Source organism: Narcine bancroftii, chromosome 7 (genome assembly GCF_036971445.1).
Source record: "Narcine bancroftii isolate sNarBan1 chromosome 7, sNarBan1.hap1, whole genome shotgun sequence".
Taxonomy (NCBI): domain Eukaryota; kingdom Metazoa; phylum Chordata; class Chondrichthyes; order Torpediniformes; family Narcinidae; genus Narcine; species Narcine bancroftii.
Genome location: NC_091475.1, coordinates 43161712 through 43186418, shown reverse-complemented (window position 1 = coordinate 43186418; position 24707 = coordinate 43161712). Strand labels below are relative to the sequence as shown.

At 42.3% G+C, this 24707-nt stretch overlaps 1 protein-coding gene and 1 long non-coding RNA gene across 21 annotated transcripts in view; one reads left to right on the top strand and one right to left on the bottom strand.

Annotated features, from left to right (window-relative positions):
• The window catches only part of LOC138738824 (actin remodeling regulator NHS-like), a 443489-nt gene that overhangs the window by 263869 nt on the left and 154913 nt on the right, over positions 1–24707 (top strand). The gene's annotated exons all lie outside the window — the stretch shown is intronic.
• The window catches only part of LOC138738833 (uncharacterized), a 193950-nt gene continuing 171235 nt past the window's right edge, over positions 1993–24707 (bottom strand). For 10 of the 11 annotated variants that reach the window (XR_011341804.1, XR_011341805.1, XR_011341806.1 and 7 more), the window contains 2 exons: positions 22169–22404; positions 1993–5077 (listed from right to left, as the gene is read on the bottom strand). This is a non-coding gene — a long non-coding RNA (uncharacterized lncRNA). Of the gene's footprint in view, positions 5078–16990; positions 17079–17560; positions 17724–22168; positions 22405–24707 lie in introns of those variants that run through there. The other variant, XR_011341800.1, reaches the window with a different exon arrangement.

The following is a 24707-nucleotide window of genomic DNA, read 5'->3' as shown; positions in this document are numbered from 1 at the left end:
GGTTCTTTCGACGAGCTCGACAGGGGGAAAAAAATCATTGGTGGGTGTAGTCTATAGTTCGCTGCATAATATTACAGCAGCACAAGCAATAAACCAAGAAAGGTTTGATGTATGCATGAATGGAATGGTAGGATTACACATAGGCTGGTGCACATAGCTAATAGACTGGTGAATCCAGGAAGTCTTGAGGAAGAGCTCATAGAATCCATCTGTGATAGCTTTCTTGAACAGGATATTACCTAATCTACAAGGGGACATTCTATATTGAATCTGGTCCTCTGTGATGTCATGGGTAAAATTAATGGTCCTGTAATTAAGGATCCTCTTGGAAAGAGTGAAACATTGTTGATATGTCTTTAGCACCAATGGATGCTGAGTGACCTGTTGAGTTCCTCCAGCGTTTTTGTGTGTGTGTGTGTGTTTTTTTTTAACCACAATCACAGGGTCTGCAGACTTTTCTGTTTCAGTCCCTGATTCCATGGCCAGATCAACCATGATCTTAATAAATATCTTAATAAATAGGGGAATGGGCTAAACAAGCCTGATGGCCTACTCCTGCTCATTTTCTCAAAACCAACCATCTTGCTCACTGAGGACATATGACCTGAGTCATGTGAAAGCAAAGAGCTTCTCAAGCTTATTTGTCAGGATAACAAATGGTGGTGTTGCCAAGAGCTGCTGTAACAGCAGCACTGTTGCTGGTACAGACCCAGGGAGAGCGAGGAGCGGAGACATAGTGCTCCCCATGGGATCCTACCGCCCAGACCTACTGCTGATGATTCTGTATAGGCATAAACGGCCCGTTAAAGAAATGGATGGTGTTTTATTTAAAATCCTGTCACTGCAGAGTCTGGACCCAAGATAGTGACACCTGTATTCGGCAGGAGCCTCGAGGCATTGCAAACTCTGGTGAAGCTGTGGAGTGGTTGCAGGGCACTGGTAATGGGGAGAACACAACCCTTTGAAAAGGAGTAGTAGAGGAGATGACCCTAAGATCGAAGACCACGGTGGCAGACCTGCAATGGGCTCTGCAGCTGAAGGGCACACAGTGAGCTGTTGGTGACCTGTGGGTAAGGAACCCACACAGGCTGTGGGCTGCTAGTGACTTGAGGTCAAAGGACTCACACTGGGCTGCTGGATGCTGCCAGGATTCGAGAGGATGGCAAAGAGGGTTTCTGAAGGTCCCTGCACTCTGAAGGCTTCCTCATTGTGATTGAGGTTGGGATCTGGGCTTTGGTTGCTAATAGTTTGAACTGAACTGGAGTCCTGTGTGACTGCAGTGGCTGTTGGACTGTTGGAGGTGAATCCATGGATACTCAGAAATTTCTTTTGCTTCCCTTTTTCTGACTGTAAGGAGTGCTAAGCAAAGCCTATACTACTGGCAGATCTTTGTCTCCCTAATGGCAGACTAAAGGTAATTTTGTGTAATATTACATTTCTGTTTTTATTACATGACAATAAATAGTATCTGATTATATGAGACAAATCTTCCATAGCAGGAGATAGGAACATAAATGAAGTTATTGAAAGATTCAGGGTAGTAGATTTAGGACAGAGATAAGGAGGAACTGCTTTTCAATATGGAATTCACTGCGTATTGAAGCAATGGAGGCTACCTCAGTAAATACATTTAAGACAAGGTTGGATAGATTTTTACAAAGCAGAAGAATTAAGGAATATGGGGAAAAGGCAGGTAGGTGAAGCTGAGCCTATCATCAAATCAGCCATGATCTTATTGAATGGCAGACAAGGCCTGATGACCTGCTCTCGCTCCTATTTTTATGGTCTTATCAAAAGCAGTTCTAAGATTGTTGAAATGGATATCACTGAAGTCCCTGAAATCAGAATTTAAAGGTCATCTTGATTCATATGGTCTTTAAAAAAAATAGACCACACTTGACATTACTCTACATAGTCATGGTAAAAGCTAAAATTATAGAATTATTAATTTAGAGAAGTTGATGTACACTCAGACTTCAAAGAATGCATTCATTTATTGAGATTCACAATATCACAACACAAAAAAGTCTCAATGTGACTCGTTAATACACACTAAATAGATAAAAGTTTCCGTGAGATTTAAATTGAATTCATCAGTAATTTTTAATTAGAAATGATGTTAAATTAAAACAATCTATTGAATTTTGTAAGATTTCATGTAGTACCGAATAATGGGATTAGAATCAATGGCATTTCATTTACCTTCCAACAATGGAATGAAACCATCAACATTTAAGTGCCATGATAGTAAATTCAACAGATTTTGCTATAGATATCTTATTTAAAGGTATTGATAAGCTATTTTAATTCACATCTTAACAAATATATCGGAAAAGCAATTCACTGTATTGTTCCTCAGTGAATGTTCTATGCAGGAGATTATTTTCTGCCATTGGAATGAAGCAGAAGATAGTTAGTTTTTATTTGTAGGGTCATTTAGTGTATCTCTTAATGTTTGTATTGGTCTGTCTTCAAACATTACGGAAGTGAAGTTAGTAATGAGTTATGGCACTTGAGTCTGTCCATTGTGGTTGAATTGCTGAAACTAATCTGTGTGTTGAATAGCTACAGCAATTTTTATTATACAACTTTCAAATTTTCAAACAGGAATATAATTTTCTTGTTCAGCAAGAATTGTTTAGCATCATTAATGCCTAGGATAGAGCTGGATAGCTGCAAAAAAAAAAAGGGAGGGGGGGGGGAAAGTACATCTTGAAATGGTTTGTAGACAAATTGGTGTTTTGAATGGCATGGGCCAGAAGGGCCTGCTGTTCTTGTGCCATACGCCTTAAATTTAAAAAAAATTAAGAATGAGATGTGTGAGAGTTTTGTCTCCAGTAGCACTAATAAGAGTGAGAAAATGTAAGGAAAGTATTGTATTTAGATATTGTTATGACAGAGGAATGGAGTTGATGGAAAGACTAATAGAATCTGCTTGAAATCATCAGTAACCGTGTCTTGAGAGAAACATGAGGAGAAAAATCAAACAGTAATGAAGGAAAGGAAATGTCAAGACAAAACCTGCTAATGGACTGATTGATATCCAGATTTACCAAATTTACCAATCACTCAATGGCAAGGGACAGCTGCACAAGAATTCGTTTTGACAGCTCAAAGGTTAAATTAAAATGGGTATGAGGGTGAATTTTAGCTTGTTTTTTATTGAAGACATTTTAGTTAGACTTCGATCTTGTCCCATATCTGGTGTCAGGTTTTTATTGCAATGCTTCATTCGAGGTATTCCATCTAGATTGAACATGAAGAGTGGAAGGTACCTGTCTAAGATTTCTTTTACTATGGAATGGCCATTGCACACCAGTAGGTATAAATTGCTGACAATGATTCTTGATCCAATAGCAAACTTCTTAAAATAACCAGAGGAAGACTCACTGTGCAGAGACAGCTATCCTCTCCAAATATCATGCTTATCTTGTGTCTCAAAGTTTGGCTACAACACTACCACAACAATTGGCCTGAAATGGTATTGGCAGCTTTGCAGCCTGACAGCCTAGCCATATTCAACTGGCCACCTAAGCCTACACCATCTTGGTAGATAGTGGTTTCCCACTGTTCTGTGGACTGATTGGTGGGTTCCAATGTGCGGTCCCCTGGTCAATGGAGTTGGATTCATTCTGCTAGAGTGGGAGCATCTTACCCAGCAGCTATTATCACTCAGCACAGGATATCTCTCTTGATCAGCCTTTAATGTCTTTTGCCTTTGATCAGTCGAAGTAGTTATCATCACCGAGGACAATGTTTTTTTTAAATATCCCTGGCCCTTTGTGTACAAAGCATTAATCAGACACTGTTCTATTGCCTTGTGTTTATAATCTCATGAATCGGAAAAGGTTGTAGACCCTTTGAATGGTGGATCTAGCATTTTCTTTTGTTAAATAAATGTTGACTTTTTTGCTCCTTTTGTTTTTGATTTTTTTTCTTGTTTGACACCCTCACTGCAGTTGAATTTTACATGCACTTGAGCTGTCTGGTGTCCAAAAAATGTCTTCCCCCCCCCCCCCCCCACCCCCCGCCTACCGAACCATATCTTTAGACATGCAGTAATCTGCCCATTTTTATATTTCTGTTCTCATAAAAGCATTATAGGTGAGCATTACAAAGATTAACAAAGGCGTCTATAAGACGAGGACATAACTTTATGATAAGTGGTAGGAGGCTTAAAGTAGATTTGAGGAACCAAAAAGTGCTTGAAGTCTAGAAAACATTGCCTGAGGGCCTGGTGGAGACAGATACTCACACAACATTTAAGATATATTTGTGTAGGCTATTGAAGCGTGAAGGCATAGTCGGGGACCCTAGTCGTGTGGCAAATCCAATTAGTGTAGATTGTTTTTTGATAACTGGCAAAGACAATTTGGGCGAAGAGCCTAGTTCAACTTCCTCCCACCCCTCAAACTCTTAACTTCAGGGAGCTTAGACTAGAAATAGGGTTATAATATCATATGGCCACATTTCCATCTGGTGAGGCCCAATGTTTCATAATATTACTTTTTTGCATACATCAAGAAATTTAGATCAGAACCCTGGAAATGCACAAATAAGAACAATGCATGAGCTATGTAAATTTTGGTCCCGATTTTGCAAAAGTGCCACATTGTGTGACCTATTGTTAGTTGGATGTATTCAGGCACATTTAAATGTTTAAAAATCGTCTGAGATAACAATGGAGATTAAAGGATTGGTAAATAAATAGAGAAAGAAGGTAAATAAATAGAGAAATTTAGTGTAGGAGAATTCAACATTACGGTAAGTATGACAGAATATTAAAGAGAACAAAAAAAAGATAGATTAGGTGAGGGGAAAGGGATGCAGAAGGGAAAACTGAGAAAGAAGATAACCTTTCCTGCCAGCTGCCTGAGCTGTGTTCCATCTGTGGATCAGAAGTGTGATATCCCCGCCTTCTGGCTGCTCTGAACAATCATTTAGCATGTAAAGGGAAGATGGAAGAATGCCAACAGTGGGTCCACCAGGAAACTTGTACTGTCATCAGATCTCTACCGTTTTCTTTTGGTCTTCGATAGATCCTTGATAAGATATATGACAGGGAACTGGCAAATCCCTGAAGAAAAAGGACAAAATAACCAATTATTACAAAATCTTACCTTTTTTCAAGTTACTGGTTAAATAGTGGTGTCACTAACACGTAATAATAGGCATTTTTTTTTTCTCTTTATTTGAAGGCTATGATTTACACAGGGACACTGTCCCATGAGAACAGTCCCTCATACACGTATCAATTTTTGCGTGGTATAATGTAAGTTCAACAAATTTATTTGAATGTGACCACATCATGTTTAAGGCAATGAGAGGACCATTGTTTGATAATGAACATGGAGTAAGATTGACATGAACTGATTGTATCACCTGATCATTAATGAGATTCCTCCACTAACTAAATTACAAGATTTCCCCCAAATAGTATCACACGTTACTCAACATACATTTATTTAATGCATTTGTGCCAGATTTTCAACTTTTTTTCTTTCATAATTAGTTTTCTTATGATCACAAATTGATTTTGGTTAACTTCAGTAATCATCCAACTCCCAAATATTTCTTGAAATCGTCAGTATGACTCAACACTTGAGCATTTAAAAAGATATTGAAGTATTTGTTAATGAGATGTTGTTAATTAATTCACTTGAGGCACCATTCAAGCATTTTCAAACATTTGAGAGATTATTTGAAAACATTTACTTTTACCTGGAAACTTTTTTCATTTTCAGTGCTACAGAGAATCATATTTGTACAGTACAAAACATCTGGGCCAAGAAAATCTTCCATTCCTGATAGGGAGGTAAAATGTTTGGTGGGTTGTCAATGCTTTTGGGCACAAGGCTCAAGATCAGGGGCCTTCATGTGCAGTAAAATTGGCCCTTACTTAACAAAGTTAAAGATAATTTTCTCCATCATTTTGGAGCAAACTGAAGAATAAAAACAGATCACGGAGACAAATTATGTGGGGCACTGGATGATAGGAAGAGAATCAATACGTCATTCAAGTGAGGATCAGGAGTTTGAGTGTTGGGCTTAGGCATTCCTGGCTTTTAGAGGTGTACTGGGGTGGAGGTCTGGCTGTAATTTAGTTGAGGATGAATGGGAATCATAGCCATTGTAGGGAGGAATAATGACTAATGATGATGTGTGGTGGGCAATGGTGTATCTAGGTAAAATAGTGCCTATGTCAAGCACTGAAATTGTTCTCCCCCCGTTTAAAAAAGCACACATAAAGTTGACATTTGGGCAGTTTTCACACACAATTGGACTAGTGTTGAAGATTGGCCATGAGAATATTGGGCTCTTTCTCAGAGGTCATGAATTTCCATTCCCTAATCAGCACTGTTCCTCATAGCCAGGTTCATTATAAGAGGGTTAGAAGTGGGACAGGCAAAAGGTTTTTAACAGGGAGAAGCAGTCTCTCTTGCTCTCTACTTCCCTCTTCCCCGCCCCCCCTCTGTTTAAAGCCTCTGCGCCTGCCATGCAATTAGACTCGTTTGCTTTGTTCGAGAAGCCAGTGTGCTGAATATACAGTATAATGACGTGCAGCCGCTCTAGAGCCAAGCACAGGAGCATGCTGTCTGGAGAACTGCAAACACATTGCTGTAAACTGTCGTCTCACTGACAGGGACTGAATGCTACCCTGAACAGGCCTGACTGCAGAGCTGAGAAGGGCAGCCTGTACCTGAACTTCCTTTCTCATCCCAGGATAACTCTGCCCGGCTTCAGTGGGGAACAGATCATGCATATGGGGGAGGTTGGGGTGAACTCTTGAATTCTCACTGCTGCAAACGCCTGCTTTCTTCAATGAAAAGTCCGACTCTCCCTTTGTTTTTCAAGAGGCCGCTGCAGGCCATGGATAACATTGGGCAAGTCAGGCACAGGTTTTTTCTCCCCCCACTCCATTCACTTTATCTCTACCCTTGCACCTTGGAGGATTCAAACCTAAATGTTGCTGCCATGTCACGCAGAAATAAAGTCTTATCTGTGATTGTTCAGAGGGTCGCCATCACCTCCTCTGAGATCTGCTTCACCTAATGGTAGCACTGGCCCTGGATGCAGTTCTGTCGGAGCTCACCAGACCACCACTTGGCACCTCACTCAAAGCAGGATCAATGGGCAAAGTGGCCATCTTCCTTACCCATAATCCCCCACGCTGCTGGAACTACTCTGTGCTTCCCTGGCACTGGCAGAACAGTTCGGTCCTAGCTGCCATACCCTAGATGCACCTATGATGGTGAGAGAGTAATGTATCTAGCACTTCACTCTCAATCCGGGATCAAGTTACATGGACGCCAGCATTACATGTCTTGTGATGGCCTGTCTCTGGAAAAATATCCTGTGCCTCGAGAAATATCCTGTGCACACATGTACCAATAAATATTTAAGAAGTCACAGCATAAATTGTGTCTCTGCATGTTTTTGTGGCATACACATGAAGCAACAGGAAGAAAAGTAACACCATTTGGAAACCATGCAGTAAGGGCTCAGGGCCGAAGCATTGGTTATATATCTTTACCTTCCATAGATGCTGCAAACCTGCTGAGTTCCTCTAGCATTTTTATGTTTTTCTACAATCACAGTATCCACAGAATTTCGTGTTTCACTCCAATCAAGCTTCACAAATCAGGTTGTCTTTGAGATTCTATCACATAGCACATGCATGAGTTGAGTTATGTGCATAATGTAATTTTGTTCAGGCAATTCCCAATGTTGAGTCTTGCTGTTAGAAATCAAGCTGAATGTCCCAACCATGAGGTCTGAGACTTAGCTGAAATTTGGTTGCAACATAGTTTTGCTATTGTTACTTGCCATTTTTAGCAGCACTTAGGAAAGTTGCAAGGAGAGATTCAAGATTCTTTTATTGTCATGTAATAGGACAGAACATGCTGTAAGGCAGACAAATAGTTACTATTAAAGTCAGCCAGTGGCCCTTAGAGGAAGATATATCGAATATTGGTCAGAAGTAGCTCTGAGGTTTTGAACCAAGCACAGTGGCATGTTCCATGCATCTTAACATCAAACTTTACAAAGCATTATCCAGAGGAATGCTAAAAGATTGCTAAATGAAACAGTAGTAAGTACCTAAAACCGGAATATTAATAAATTTACATCTCGATTTACATCTGTAATACTGTATGTGTTTGGGTCTATCTGAATTTTGTCTAATGTCATTAATCTTTACATGTAATTTACCTTTTCATGCATCATAGCTTAAGCTTCTGCACTTTATACAGATGATGAATGATGATTTAATGAAGTTAAGTTATTGAGTGGTATTATTGGTCTGAGAATATAATCATTTGTTATTCCTCAAAATTACATCACTTTCAATGAAATCAATGAAATGTCTTTTTCACCCAGGTCTATCATTAAAATAGCCCATTGACTGAAGGGTCATTTGAAGATTATTATCAGGAATGACTACCAGTTTCCAGAAGATGTCCTTCAAGGCTGTTTAGAAGCATAAAGAGGAAGATTTCAGGGAGGAAGCATTATGAAAGTGGTTAAGTCTCTGTGTTAATTTGCTCACCAGCCCTATTTCCATCACATTATAATTGCCTCTTTGAAACTGCAGGTTTTGGTTGAGAGACATCTTATTAATTAGAAAAAAACAATTCTGTAGGGTGCCTGAGCAATCTCACAGGCAGTTATTCCGCTTTTCAAAACTTGCATTGAAATGCTATCAAAAAGTGAGTAAAAAATTAATAAAAGTCAGTGAAGGAAAAATGAAAGTATTAATCCTGATGGGAAATTAAAGTATTTAAGGGGATGTGTAATTCAAGATAAAATTCAAACCTGTTTCAAGGTAAATTGTCCAAATGACCATTGGATTACCTCCAGCCTCAGAGAGAACTTAGATACAAATTGATACCCATTAGGCATTTTATTCAATTTGAATAAGTTTCTGAATGCAATGAAAACTAGATACATCAGCAAGAAACCATTGGAAATGTGCATGGGCTACACAAAGCTGTACCAATAGTTGACAACTCACAAGAACTTTGTGTGCTCGAGATGTTTGCTTACTGCCTCCACTCTTCTTTGGCTTGGCTTCGCGGACGAAGATTTATGGAGGGGGTAAAAGTCCACGTCAGCTGCAGGCTCGTTTGTGACTGACAAGTCCGATGCGGGACAGGCAGACACGGTTGCAGCGGTTGCAGGGGAAAATTGGTTGGTTGGGGTTGGGTGTTGAGTTTTACCTCCTTTGCCTTTTGTCAGTGAGGTGTGCTCTGCGGTCTTCTTCAAAGGAGGTTGCTGCCCGCCTAACTGTGAGGCGCCAAGATGCACGGTTTGAGGCGATATCAGTCCACTGGCGGTGGTCAATGTGGCAGGCACCAAGAGATTTCTTTAGGCAGTCCTTGTACCTTTTCTTTGGTGCACCTCTGTCACGGTGGCCAGTGGAGAGCTCGCCATATAATACGATCTTGGGAAGGCGATGGTCCTCCATTCTGGAGACGTGACCCACCCAGCGCAGCTGGATCTTCAGCAGCGTGGACTCGATGCTGTCGACCTCTGCCATCTCGAGTACTTCGAGGTTAGGGATGAAAGCGCTCCAATGAATGTTGAGGATGGAGCGGAGACAACGCTGGTGGAAGCGTTCTAGGAGCCGTAGGTGATGCCGGTAGAGGACCCATGTTTCGGAGCCGAACAGGAGTGTGGGTATGACAACGGCTCTGTATACGCTTATCTTTGTGAGGTTTTTCAGTTGGTTGTTTTTCCAGACTCTTTTGTGTAGTCTTCCAAAGGTGCTATTTGCCTTGGCGAGTCTTTTGTCTATCTTGTTGCCGATCCTTGCATCTGATGAAATGGTGCAGCCGAGGTAGGTATACTGGTTGACTGTTTTGAGTTTTGTGTGCCCGATGGAGATGTGGGGGGGCTGGTAGTCATGGTGGGGAGCTGGCTGAAGGAGGACCTCAGTTTTCTTCAGGCTGACTTCCAGGCCAAACATTTTGGCAGTTTCCGCAAAACAGGACGTCAAGCGCTGAAGGGCTGGCTCTGAATGGGCAACTAAAGCGGCATCGTCTGCAAAGAGTAGTTCACGGACAAGTTTCTCTTGTGTCTTGGTGTGAGCTTGCAGGCGCCTCAGATTGAAGAGACTGCCATCCGTGCGGTACCAGATGTAAACAGCGTCTTCATTGTTGAGGTCTTTCATGGAGATAAACAAGCAAAACCAGTTTGTTACAGATCACCAATAACAGGGAATGGCCCATGAGGCCAGGAATGTGATCGAGACATCTAGAGCAGAATGAAGAATGCCACATGAACATGGTGGGCCAGTGCTGGAGCATCAGACAGCAAGGAGATACGAAACCTGACAGTTAAGTGGTGTGCAGATCAGCCTAAAGAGGAAGTCAGAAACCAAACTTGCTTTAAGATGCAGAGAAAGGATGAATGAAAAGAAGAGAGTAAGCATGTGATAGGATGGAGGGCAAAAGAAACTAAATGACTTGTGAAGTTCATACTAGCTCAGAGTATCTCGTTAATTGCAGATGATAGTTTGTGGATAAGAGAATGTAATTTTAACAAGGTGAAACAGTTCTCTGTTGTAAAACTCTGGTTCTGTTCCTTTCTTTTATCGTTCCTAAGCCAAGATGCCAGTGATTGGTGCATGATAACCAGGTCAATCTTGTAGATGTTTAAGGCTGGAGCTAGCTTATCTGTAGCTCTTATAACATCCAGAGGTGTACAATCTGGTGATCATTGGGGGATTGGAGGTGGAGAGGTGAGCAAATTTGAGTTCTTGGGAGTCACTATCTTGAAGGATCCCTCCTGAATCCAACACACTAATGGCATGTCAGCGCCTCTTCTTCCTCAGGAGTTTGCGGAGGTTTGGTATGACATTGAAAACTCTGGATAACTTCTACAGAGGTGTGGTTAAAAAATGTGCTGACTGGTTGCATCATGGTCTGGTGTGGGGACACCAATACACTTCCACGTAAAGCCCTGCAAAAGGTAGTGGTCACAGCCTAGAACATCACAGGCAAAACTCTCCCCACCGTCGAGAACATCTACAGGGAGCACTGCTGTACTCATCAAGGATCCACATCATCCAGCACATGCTCTGTTCTTGTTGCTGCCATCAGGAAAGGGGTATGGGTGACACAAGACTCACATCACCAGGTTCAGGATGAGCTGCTACCTCTCCACCATCAGACTTCTCTACAGCAAACTTAATCAGGGGCGCATTTAAGGACTTGATTGATTTTTTTAATGCTCTATATTACACAGTTTGTTTAATTTCTTTATTTGTTTGCATCCGTACATTGTGTACAGTTTTTCGCACTACCAACAAGTGTGAATTCTCCCTCGCCTGCAGGAAAAAGAATCTCAGGGTTGTATGTGATGTCATGTATGTACTCTGACAATAAATTTGAAATCTTATACCTAAAAAATCCTAAGCAAAGATGCCTTGATGATTGCTGCATAATAACCAGGTCATCTTAGACATTTTAGATATTAAAGGCTGGAGCTAGCTTATGCCTTGTGATGTAGCTCTTGTAACATTTCTTCTACTCACTGGCCATTCTCCCTTTCACTATTATTTCTGGTGACAAAGACAAAATGTGACTAATGTTCCAGTCATCTAACATATTAAACTAATCCAAGAACAAACCTTTTGAGGCATGTGTGAATGATGGAGAAAATTTGTTGCAGTTAAGTTGCAGAGTGACTGATAGCATACATCATGGCAAGAATGAACAGCAATAGGTAATTTGCTTTGCTTTTGCAAGAGTGAATAGAAAGGCTTATCAAACTAATAAGCTTCTGATTCATTGTTGTTCCCTCAGCAGTGACTGAATTCCAGGTGTTTTGTTACTTGCTTGAAACACTATCATTACTCTGTTATGGTTGCCATGGAATTGAATTAGAAGTTATTTACTGTTGTGAAAGAGCATCATTAGGTTGCTTTGACCATGTGAGAAATCCACAATTCTTAAAGTCAGATCGAAATTATTTGCATTGGCAGCCCTTTATATCATAACATTGATTTTACGAGTTCTGTCATTAAGCAAACATATCTCTTTTTGTTTGACGGAAGAAAAGCCCTTTGCTTTTATTGAAATGTCTGGCACATGGAGTAAAGATTATGGTGTTTCACCCATTCATTTGTCATGTGAACTTTACATCTCTTTGCCATTCTCGTGCTGGTTTATTTCACGAAATGTCTCCTGTTTTTCTCTTTTGAAAATACTAATTCTTGGGATATGGCTTCGAAAACCAGTAAGCCTGGTTTTTAAAAAAAAAGATTTAAGTTATTGTGGCCTGGGCTGAAGTACCCTCCCACTAGCTACTCTCACCTCATGAAAGTGGCATGCAGGACAACATAAAGTTTGAAAATGAATTCCCAGCTCCTGCCCATTCCATTCCCACTCTTTGAGCTTTAGTTGAAGGTGAAGTAGGTCATTTGCGACTCTACCTGTGTTTTTGGGCAAGAACATAGACGATATTCAAAAACTGCAGACTGGCAATGCCATTTTCAATAACATTGGCGCCATACATTTACATCCCTGGTGACTGAAGCTTGATTGGAGTCATTGATTTGCTATAAGAGGTCGGAGTAACTTTGAAGCTGTTGGATACAAATGGATTTTGAGACAGTGCACACAGTCAATTGAATGGTGTTTTGTAAACAAAACCATTGTATTGAGGTTCTTCTACCATAAACTTAATTGTATTGACCTAGTCAGTAAACAAGAGACGGCCCACCCCGATGCACTACGAATTAGAGTCAGTGACTTTAACCAGACCTGTCTCAAGACAACACATTTGTACCAGACATTCCAACACACTTGATCACTGCGACACCAAGATAAGAAAAGCCTACCTTTCCCGAGACTGCATTTTGGCAGGTCAAGTAATCTGACTATGCTCCTTCTGCCTGCATATAGATTAAAAATTGAGGCTCCAGAGATCAGGACAACCAGAAGGCGGTCGCATGAGGCTGAAGAATGGTTTTAAGAATGCCTCGAGTCAGTAGATTGATCAGTGTTCAAGAACTCAGCTGAGGATCTGGATGATGACACAAGGGCCATTATGAACATTATCAAAACAGCTGTGAACAAGTGCATCCCCACCAGATCATTCAAGGCTTTCCCTAACCAGAAGCCCTGGATGAACAATGAAATCTGGATCTTGCTGAGATCAAAAGCATTTAAGTCCAGAGATCCAGAACTCTACACAAGGAGCAGTTATGACCTACAGAAAGCTATCTCCCAGGTGAAGTGGAGATTTTGGATGAGAATGGTGACAACAAAGGATACCCAACAACTGTGGCAGGGCCTAAATAAAGTAACCTACTACAAAACCAAGTTGAGTGCAGTAGGAGACAGCAAAGCTTCATTCTCTGATGAACTTAATGACTTCTATGCCCGATTTGACCACCAGAACAATGAAAAACCACAACACCCTCATGCCCCCGATGATCCTATACTGTCATTATCCAAGCATGTCATGCGGGTTGTCTTCAGGAGGGTGCATCCAAGGAAAGCATTTGGTCTGGATGAAGTACTGAAAACTATGTCTGACTAACTTGCTAACATCTCACCCCAGCAGGTATGGGACCCACCTGTTTCAAATAGGCCTCAATCATAACTGCACAAGAAGAGTGATTATATGACTACTGACCTATAGCACTCACATCCACAGTGATGAAGCACTTTGAGAGGTTGGTGTTGAAGCATAATAGATCCTCCCTGCACAGCGGTATTGATCTGTTCAAATTTGCCTATCACGGCAATAGGACTACAGCAGATACCTTCTCACTGGCTCTATACCTGGACAGGTGGACACCTGGACAGCAAAGACACATACATGAGGATGTTCCTTATGAATTATACTTCAGCATTCAATAGTATCTTCCCCTCAAACTTTAAGATCTGGGCTTCAATACCCCATTGTGCAATTGGATTCTGGATATCTTAATCTACAGACCACAATCAATGAGGATTAGTAAGAACATCTCCTTCACAATCTCCTTCAGTACCAGAACACCACAGGGCTGCATTCTTCGCACCGTGCTTTACTTTCTTTAGATCAATGACTGTGTGCCTCGCTACGACAACAACATCATCTACAAATCTGCTGATCCTACCATGGTAGTGAGTTATGTCAAAAGTCAGCATACAGATTACAAACTTCACTCAATGGTGCACTAACAACTCCCTTGCACTCAATGTCCCCAAAACCATGGAGCTGATTGTGGGCTTAAGGAGTGGAAAGCCAGAGGTGTATTATCCAGTGATCATTGGGTGATCAGAGGTGGATAATGTGAGCAAATTTAAATTTCTGGGAGTCACTATCTTGGAGGACCTTTCCTGGACCTAGCACACAAATGTTATTATGAAGAAAGCCTGTCAGTGCCTCTACTTTCTCAAGAGTTTGCAGAAGTTTGGTGTGACATCAAAAACGTGGCGTACTTTTACAGATGTGTAGCGGAAATTGTGTTGACTGGCTGCATCATAGCCTGGTATGGAGGCACCCATAGCTCTGAGCAGAAAGTCCTGCAAATGGTAGTGAACACAGCCCATTACATTGCGGGCTAAACTTTTCCCTTCAGAAAATCTGCCCGGAAACACTGCCATCGGAGAGCAGCAGCAACCATCAAAGATCCACACCACCCTGGACATGCTCTGATCTCACTGCTACCACCAGGAAGACTCATATCCACCAGGTCAGGAACAGTTGCTACCCCTCCACCACCAGACTCCTCAACAACAAACTTCATCAAAGACTCATTTAAAGACTCTTAGATTTATTATTGAATAGTTATTTTCTGTATTGCACAGTTTGTTTGCATTCCTTTCCTTGTTAACATTTCTCTCTTTTTATATGCATCTTTTCTTGAATACAGTTTTTATTTGCACTTGTGGTGGCACACCACTGGCAGGCAAACCAGCCCCACTTGTTATCCATGTGGCGGGGCAGCTGACCAAAATGGTGCTGTTGGGGGTTTCCCCTTCTTCTGAGCACAGGGCTCACAAGCCCGTGCTGGGGGACCACGTGATGCCCGGGTGACGTCAGCGCCTCCCAGTGCTGTTCTCAGCCAGGTCTGGGCTGGGGAAGGACAACGTGGCCGCCAATGCACTCTCGCGACCGGCCATCTGCGCGCTGACGCCCAGCCTCGACTTCGACCAGCTCACCCGGAACCAGAGGTCCGACGAGGAGATGCGAGCCTTCAGGACTGCCATCACGGGCCTGTGGTTCCCAGACCTCCTGACTCCGAGCAGCGGAAGCACCGTCCTGTGCAATGACTCCATGGGCACCCTGCGGCCAGTGGTTCCCCAGCAGTGGTGCAGGCAAATCTTCCATCACATCCACAACCTTTCACACCCATCCATCAGGACCATGGTCCGGATGATGGTAGAGTGGTTCGTCTGGCATGGGCTGTGGAAGCAGATCGTGGGCTGGGCCAGAACGTGCACCCATTGCCAAATGCCCAAGATACACAGGCACACCAGGGTGCCCGTGCAAGAGTTCAAGCACATCCGGAAACGGTTCAGCCACATTCACGTGGAGATAGTCGGGCCCTTACCCGTTTCCTGGGGCAACCGTTAACTGTTCACGGACTTCTGCTCCTGAGCACTGTTACACGGTTGGGTCGCCCGGTTTGGCGTTCCGAATCACCTCACCAGCGATCGGGGCACCAGTTCACCTCTGCACTCTGGGTACAGCTCGCCAACAGGTTGGGGATCGAGCTACACCGCACCACGGCCTATCACCCACAGGCCAATGGGCTGGTCGAGCGTCTGCACCACCACCTTAAGTCAGCACTTACGGCCTACTTCACTGGTCCCAACTTGGTGGACGGATGGCCTTGGGTGCTCCTGGGCATCTGCTCCACACCCAAGGAGGATCTGTCTGCAGATGTCATCAGCTGAGCTGGTCTACAGTGCACCGCTGGCACTTCCTGGTGAATTCATCAACACGCTTCACAACACCCAGCGGTCGCCGCATGAACTGCTTCACCACCTCTGGGCCCGCTTGGACTCCTTCGCACCCCCACTGCCGCCCAGACACGGCACATGGCCACCTCACATCCCCAACGAGCTGGTTTCCGCAGAGTACATTTTTATTTGGCGAGTCCTGCCCGTGGCACCTCTACAGAGACTTTACAAGGGGCCGTACAATGTTGTCCAGCATTCAGGGTCTACGTTCACGCTGGACATCGGCAGGAGGCAAGAACTGTTTACTGTGAACAGGCTGAAGCCAGCGCACCTCGACCCCACTGAACCAGTGATTGTGGCCCAGCCCAAGAAGCAAGGCCACCCAGCTGAAAAGGACATTGGTGTCGGTTCTGGGGGGGCTGTGTGGCGGCACACCACTAGGCAGACGAACCGGCCCCACTTGTAATCCATGCGGTGGGGCAGCTGGCCAAAATAGCACCATCGGGGGTTTCCCCTTCTTATCAGCACAGTGCTCAAAAGGCCGCGCTGGGGGACCACGTGATGCCTGAGTGACGTCAGCATCCCCCTGTGCGGTTCTCAGCCAGGTCCGGGCTGGGAGGATAAGTCCAGCCCAGCAGCCAGCAATAAACCAGTTTTCTACTCACTGAGCTCAACCCGTCTGGTTGTGTGTTCTTTCAGTAGCAGTGTAGCTGCCGCTACACACTACCATTAAGTAGGAATTGTGCCTGACCTGCAGGAAAAAGAATCTCAGGGTTGTATGTGATGTCATGTATGTACTCTGACAATAAATCTGAACTTTGACATGGGAGGGGTTTGATAAACTAAATGAATTAGAGTCATGGGAGTAAGGCTCTCAGTAACCAAACTTCTGGTTAATATAACAAAACAAAATGTGATGTAGGAGGAGCTCACCAACTGATTTCCTTCAGGATTACTTTCTCATCAAACCCCTGTGCTCCCAATGTGTGCAGTCTTCTGCTACAGAACTATCAAATCTGCCCTCCCATGAATATGATGTAAAACATTAAATTTAAACATAAAATTTTGAAACTCTAACTTGCCTTGTTAGTGAAATCAGCTGTCCATGAGAAGATGATACTTTGCGACCATTTTATTCTTGCTTTTGCCCAGCTCCAGCAGTGGAAACTGGACCCGCTAAATCATAAACCAAAAAGCAATATTCCAGATGTCATAAATCACTGAGCTGTTTTCAACCAAGCCTGTATCAAGAGAGATTAGTCTACATTTGTCTCGTGCCAGATTTCTCAGGGTGGAGGAGGTTTTGGTAGGGATGGGGCTGGGGAAGTACTATCACATTGTAATAGTGGCAGGAAGCCCTTCCTATATTGGGCCTCAAGATTTTTGTCCATGAGACAAGCGATCTGCAGCTTTATTCTGTGAATCTCCAGGCACCTGGATTTTTGGGTTAGCTCTCACCCTGAAGATGCCTGCTGGAAGGATGCAAGGGAAAGTGGTTGAGAGGAGGAATAATTCAATCACAAAAGAGTGGAAGTGATGGGAAAGAGAGGAAACAATCAAAAACTACTGGGTGAGCTCACGGCAGCTTTTAGCATTGTATCAGAGATGGGAAGGCCATCCCAGTTCTTCCTCAGCTGTGCATTCAAGTAAATACTTACCAATGAATGTGTGTGTTTAGTGGCATATTAAGCAGCAATCACTTTAAGGCTCACTGGCAAGGCAAAACATTGACTCCATTCCCCTGAATGATGCTGCGTGGCATTTCTGGTGTTCAAATTAACCCAAATTTGGAAGGATGTCCTCAAACAGTTGTGCAGGTCTCTACAATTCAATAAACCAACAACTGTTTTAGTTATGGGTTTTGAATGCCTTTATCAATAGTTAGGACACACTGCCCTAATGTTTCACGGCTGCAATCAGAGATTCCCACCTGCTTCAAAAGGGCTCAGTCATCCCAGTACCCAAGAAGAGTAGGGTGAGCTGCCTCAACAACCATCACCCAGTAGCACTTACACCCTACTATGGCCAGAATTAATATGCACCTAAGTAAAAGTCTGGACCTTCTGCAACATGTCTACCGTCACAATTGTTCCCCAGCAGAAGCAGTCTCACTGGCTCTCCATAGCTCTGGATCCCCAAGGCCAGTGATTCTCACATACCACTTTAAGTATTCCTATGCCATAGGTGCTCTGTGATTAGTAAGGGATTGCTTAAGGTGGTATATGGGTAGAAACAAAAAGGTTGAGGACCACTGACCTAGACAACAGCAACCCATGCGGCTGCTCTTCATTGACTAAAACTCAACCTTCAACACCATTATTCCCTCAGTGCTCACCAACAAGCTCCAAACTCTGGGCTTCTGCACCCGCATCTGCAACTGGATCCTTGACTTCCTCATCGGAAGACCACAGTCATTACAAACTCTCCTCCTCACTAATGATCAACACCTCAAGGATGCGTGCTTATCCTACTGCTCTATTCACTATACACCCATGACTGTCTGTCGAGGCACAATTTAAATGCAATCTGCAAATTTTCCAATGTCCCCATAGTTGTTGACAAAATCACAGACAGTAATGAGGAAGCAAACAGGAGAGAGGTAGATCAGCTAGTTGAGTCGTGTCACAACAATAACCTTGTACTCAAACATTAGCAAAACCGAGGAGGTGATTGTTGACTTCAGGGTGAAATCAGGAGAACACAAACCAGTCTTCATTGAGGGTTCAGCAGTGGAGAGGGTCAGGAATTTCAAATTCCTGGGTGTCAACATCTCTGAGGATCTGTCCTGGAGTCTCTATATCGAAGCAATCACAAAATGGCTCGCCAGTGTATCTGTTGTGAGGTGTTTGAGGAGATTCTGTATGTCACCAAAGACTTGAAAATTTCTACAGGTGTTCTGTGGAGAGCATTCTGTCTGGTTGCATCAATGTCTGGTAAGGAGTTGCCAATGCTCAGGACAGGAAAAAACTCCAGAGGATTGTTAACTCAGCCTGCAACATCACAGGCACCAGTCTTCACTCCATCATGGACATCTATAAGAGGTCTATCCTCAAGGATCCTCACCACCCAGGCCATGCCCTCTTCACTCTGCTTCCATTGGGAATAAGGTACAGCTGTCTGAGACGAGCACTCAGTAGCACAAGGATAGCTTCTTTCCCGCTGCCATCAGATTCCTGAAGGAACAATGAACTGCAGACATTGCCTTACTTTGTCTTTTCTTTTTTCTTGCACTATTTTTATTTACTTTGTAAGGTGGTTTATATAAATATTTACACTGTGATGCTGCCACAAAACAACAAATTTCTTGACGTGTTCGTGACAATAAGTTCTGATTCCATATCTGGCATATTGGATGCTTCAGTGCCTGCTTCACCAGTGACATTTTTTGTGCCCGTTAGTTCTATCAATCTTATGTGAAATCTGGCATCACAAAGCAGCAAGATTAATTATCTCTTTTTTGTGCCCTGTTAATTGATCTCAGCTGGCTCATTATTGAGATAGCATAATTGTCTTCAATACTCAGGTCTGGAAAGGGAGAAATGAATTATGGCTCTTGTTACCTAACCTGGACTATGGGCATGGCCAGATGTTGTGAGAAAAGCAATGATCTTACCGTTGATGCTCCCAGCTATTGATGCTCACAGACTTGGATCAGCCATCTGCAATCATGTACAGGTTTAGTCTTGCCAATCTGAGCTCTGTTTCACTTTTTTCTCAAGTTCTAAGCAAGTTATTTTCAGCCTGAATGCCATTATTTCTAATTAATTCCACAAATTAAATTTCTTGGGTACGTTCCAGCATCCGTCAGCAAAAAAGCTTTTGCTTTGGGAGAGAGCCAGGCCTTAAATTTGGTCTTTGTCTGGGTGATTTTGCACTAGATAGACAGATGCTCAAATAGAGGCCTCTCTCCACTCCCCTGCTGGGACCAGAAAATTAGAGAAATGCATTTTAAAGATGAGAAAGAATTTCAGTTCACAGCCATCACAAGTATTTTGTTTCTGGCACACTGATGTTGTCAAGACCTAAGTAGCATGTTCCAGGATTTGGCCCTTGAAATGTTTTTGAAATGACAGATTTATTTCTTAAAATTTGAAAGCAGTTTAAAATTAATTGTCTGTCTTCTCAAAACTCTTGATTCCACTTGTGGCATTTGTTTGGCCTAAGAGAGTAAATTGAGAAAGAGAAAACAACCTCTGTATTCAGTGAATCATTTGCAAGCCAATTGTTTACTCCAAGACAAGGATGATGTGGATGAACCAGTGCACCCATTCCACTTCCAATACCACTTTTGACCCTTGTGGCTGTTGAGCATTTTTATGTTCGTCATTCAGAATAGAAAGAGATCAATTGAAACTGGTATGTCAGTGTGTTTCGCAAATCCAAAATTGAACAGACTGACTGGATCAGTATCCTAAGTACTTCATTAACATCTCAGGATATGCCCTGTGTCATTAGCAGAATAGTTCCTCCAGAGGTTCTCACATAGTATTTATGATATGGCCACAAAAACAATGGACACCTTCCATTGTTTTTGTGGCCATATCATAATGGGATAGGTCAAGAATAAATCTAGCAGCTAAAACTGGACATCCATGAGTTATTATTGGCTGTCACCAGCAAAATTGTATTTCACTACAGTCTAAGGTTGGCATAGCGATTAGCACAATGCCTTTACAGCGCCAGCGATCGGGACTGGGGTTCGAATCCTGCACTGTTTGTAAGGAGTTTGTACATTCTTCCCGTGTCCCAGGGGCTCCAGTTTCCTCCTACTGTTTGAAACATACCGGGGGTGTAGGTTAATTGGGTATAAATTGGGCGGCACAGACTCGTAGGCCAAGATGGCCTGTTACCATGTTGTATGTCTAAATTTTTTTTTAAATAAATTCAGTGGCTCTGGGTTGTTCCTAACCTGGGACTCAACCCCCACTGTGTAATTGACTCATGGATTTCATTTCCAGACCGCAATCAGTGACAATTAGTAAGAACATCTTCCCCACAATCTCCATCAGTTCCGGAGCACCACAGGGCTGCATTCTTAGCCCCCTGCTCCACTCACTTTACACCAATGAATGCATGGGTCAGTACAACAACAACGCTCTCTACAAATTTGCAGATGATACCATTGTAACAGATTGTATAAAAAAGGGGTGATGAGTCAACATGCAGGAGGAAGATTGAAAACTTGGCTGAATGGTGCACTGGTAACAATTGCACTCAATGTCACCAAACCCAAGGAGCTGATTGTAGACTTTAGGAGTGGAAAATCAGGGGTGTTCATTGGGGGAATCCGAGGTCGAGAAGGTGAGCAAATTGAAATTCTTTGGAGTCACTATCTTGGAGGACCTTTCCTGGGCTCAACACACTAACGTCATCGTGAAGAAAGCACGTCAGCACCTCTACTTCTTCAGAAGTTTGGTATGACATGAAAGACCTTAGCAAATTTCTACAGCTTTGTAGTGGAAAGTCTGCTGACTGGCTGAATCACAACCTGCATGGGGGCATCACTACTGAGTGGAAAGCCCTGTAAATAGTAGAGGACACAGCCCAGAATATCACAGGCAAAGTTCTCCTCACCATCAAGAAAATCTACGTGGAATTCTGCTGTAGAAGAGCAGCAGCAATTATCAAAGATCCACACCACCCAGCACATGCTCTGTTCTCACTGTTGCCATCAGGAAAGAGGTATAGGTGCCATAAGACTCGTACCACCAGGTTCATGAACAGTTGCTACCCTTCCACCATCAGACTCCTCAATTGGAGATTCATTTAGGACCTTTTCTTTACTCATTATTTATTACTGAATATTTATATATTTTTTTCACAGTATTGCACAGTTTGTTTACACTTCTCTCTTGTATACATATCTTGAGTACATTTTTTTTTCCACTACAGCTAAGTAGAATTTCTGCCTGGCCCACAGGAAAAAAAGGAATCTCTGGACTATATGTGGTGACATGTACGCCCTCTGCCAATAAACTTACTCCTCATTGGATCAGGAGTGATCTTCAAAGTTCAAATTTATTGGCAGAGGCCATACATGTCAAAAAGAACTCTTGGATCAACATCAGGCATCTGAAAGCTGAGATCCCAACACAGGATGACATGAGTGCTGCAGAAAATGAGATTAGATCAAAATTCTACAAAACTTCTACTAGTGACGATGATGGTGAATAATTAAATATCCATCGGAGGAAACACTTTCATGAACATTCTTGCCCTTAATAATGATAGAGTATGAGTACAAAAAACTAAGTTAGATTGCTTGCCAGAAGTGTGTGATTGATCCATCTTGGTTTCCTCCTGCTGTTGGTTATCCTTTGCTTCCTATAGATGCAGCATGACCTGATGAGCTTCTCCAGCACTTTTGTGCATTGCACATCCACCACATTAAATATTGATGACCTCCACCATTGTTGCATTGTAGTTGCAGAATGTGTCATCTACACATTGCACTGCATCAATTCACTTTTGGTTCTTCAGTTCCATCTCCTAAACTCGTTGGCTGCAACATCAAGAAGAACAGGGAAAGCCATTTTATCAAAGTAACCCAATCTGCCAATTACCTTCAAATAACACAAGATTCTGTCAAGAAAATCAATTATAATTCCTTCATTATGCCTTGTTCGAAAACCCAGAACATCAATAAGGCTGACAGGGCTTGCAATGAGAAGATACAAGAGGAAGAAAGCCATTAGATGCTAGTTTGTCCTCAACTGAAGTATGGTTTCCAGTTCTGTGCTCCACACTTGCAAAAGATTTAAATTCTTTTGAGAGAGCCCAGAAGAGATTTAGTAAGATGGTAAGTGATGTGACTTTTTTTTTGTTTGGGATCATTTTTGTTTGGATAGACTGGCTTGTTCTTCTTCAAACTGAGCATATTTCAAGAGGATCTGATAAAGATATTTAAAATGATGAATGGTAAAGACAAAGAAGATGGAAGGGCCAAAAATAGGGTTTTTTAAAAAATGAATTAGCGAAAAAACCTAAAGTAGGGGGTGGGGTGGGGGGGGAAACATATTCACACAGCAGGAGGTTAGGCTTGGAATCCTGGGGTAGGGGTATAATAGAGGTAGATTCAATTTCAGCATATAAATGGGAGCTGGATAAACATATATAAGAGAGGAATTGCAGTATCTAGAGCATTTGGTAGTTGGGAGTTGAACTGGCTGGATTGGCCCCAGTGCAAACTTGAAGAGTCAAACAGGCCCTTTTTGAGCTGTAGCTAGGCTGTGATTCTATGGGTGAAAGAATGCATGAAGGTTTCTCACCACTGTCTCTTGATGACAAAGATGGCATGAAATGCTGACCTTGCCAAAAGAAACCCAAGAACAAAAAAAACCCCAAGCACAATGAAAATTCCAAGCTGGTTCATTGTACAAGCATTTTTTTTTAGCCTCATCAAAGCTTTCAAATGCAAGTTGCAAAACCTTGCTGCACTTTAAACTGTTTTGCAGAATCCATGCACATTGCTATGTATGTTTTACTGAGGAAGCAGTGGACCACTTTCAGTGTGCTAGCTTGTTTAAGGAGTGAAAAGGAGCACAGCAGACTAAACTACCGGGTAACCCTTTTCTGTATGATTGTAGATTTGTCTAATTTCATATCAGACGCTATTTTGAAAATTAATTCAATGACTACTAAAATTTAAATAATTTATTTTATTTTGGAACATGATATTATTTTTATGCAAACCTCCCTTTTGAAATCCTTTTTCATGTAGTGCAGATGGAAGGTGGCCCTGAAATCCCAGGTGTGCTCAACAAATTTGAGGCAAACCTGCACAGTCACAAAGCCACAAAAGCATAGTGACTTTTGGAAGAAGGGACCGTGCTTCGACGCTGTTGGCAGTGATTGAAATAGAATACACATTATGTCAACACAATGGGGAAAGGATAATCTGCATCCAATTTAATTCTCAGGTTGTCTCTGCTGGCTAGTATCCAATCTTGTACATAAAACATCTTGTTTTATTGAAATGGTGCATTAAGGATTGTTGTGGCACAGTATATTGAAAACTTAAACCAGTAACCCTTTGATTCACTGCAAATTCTCGAGGATACCACTGATCCTGTACAGTCGATTAAGCCATATTAAAAGTAGAAAATGTCATCAATTTATTACATGAAATAAAAAGCATTTCTTTCATTTAGGCAATGGCTTGTTCAGCTGAAGTACTTCAGCAGGTACATACACATCCAAGGGCAGCAACAACAAGATTTGAGAGTAGTTTTAGGTCAACTCCAAGTTACAAATATGTTCCATTTTTAATAGATATCCATATGGACAAAATTGTCTTGTCTGAAAATATATCCATACGTCATCAAAATCACTTGATATGGTAACCATATTTCCATAGTACTGAGATAGATACAACTGGTTCCAGTGATGCTGTTGAGGTGGAGGTGTCTGCTTTTAATTTCTTTCAAACTTTTTTTTAAATTAAGATTGTTACTTTTTTACTTCTTAAATTTATTTGTTGTTACAAATGCTCTCATTGATATCTCTACAAACCTTGGCATATCTTGTTAAGTTGGGGTCTTGCTGTTCTACAGTTGAAAACTTCCTAAAAATTGTGCAAAAATCAGAAAAAGGTAGCCTTCAGTTGCAATGGGTAATCAAGAAGGAAAATGGAATGTTGGCCTTCATTGCTTTCATTGCTTCAGGGATTGAGTTTAAGAGCAGGGAGGTTCTCCTGCGACTGACTGTACAGGGTACTGCTGAGACCACACCTGGAATACTGGAATGCTAATTCTGGTCTCCTTACATGAGGAAGGATATACTAGGTTGTGGAGGTGGGGCAATGGA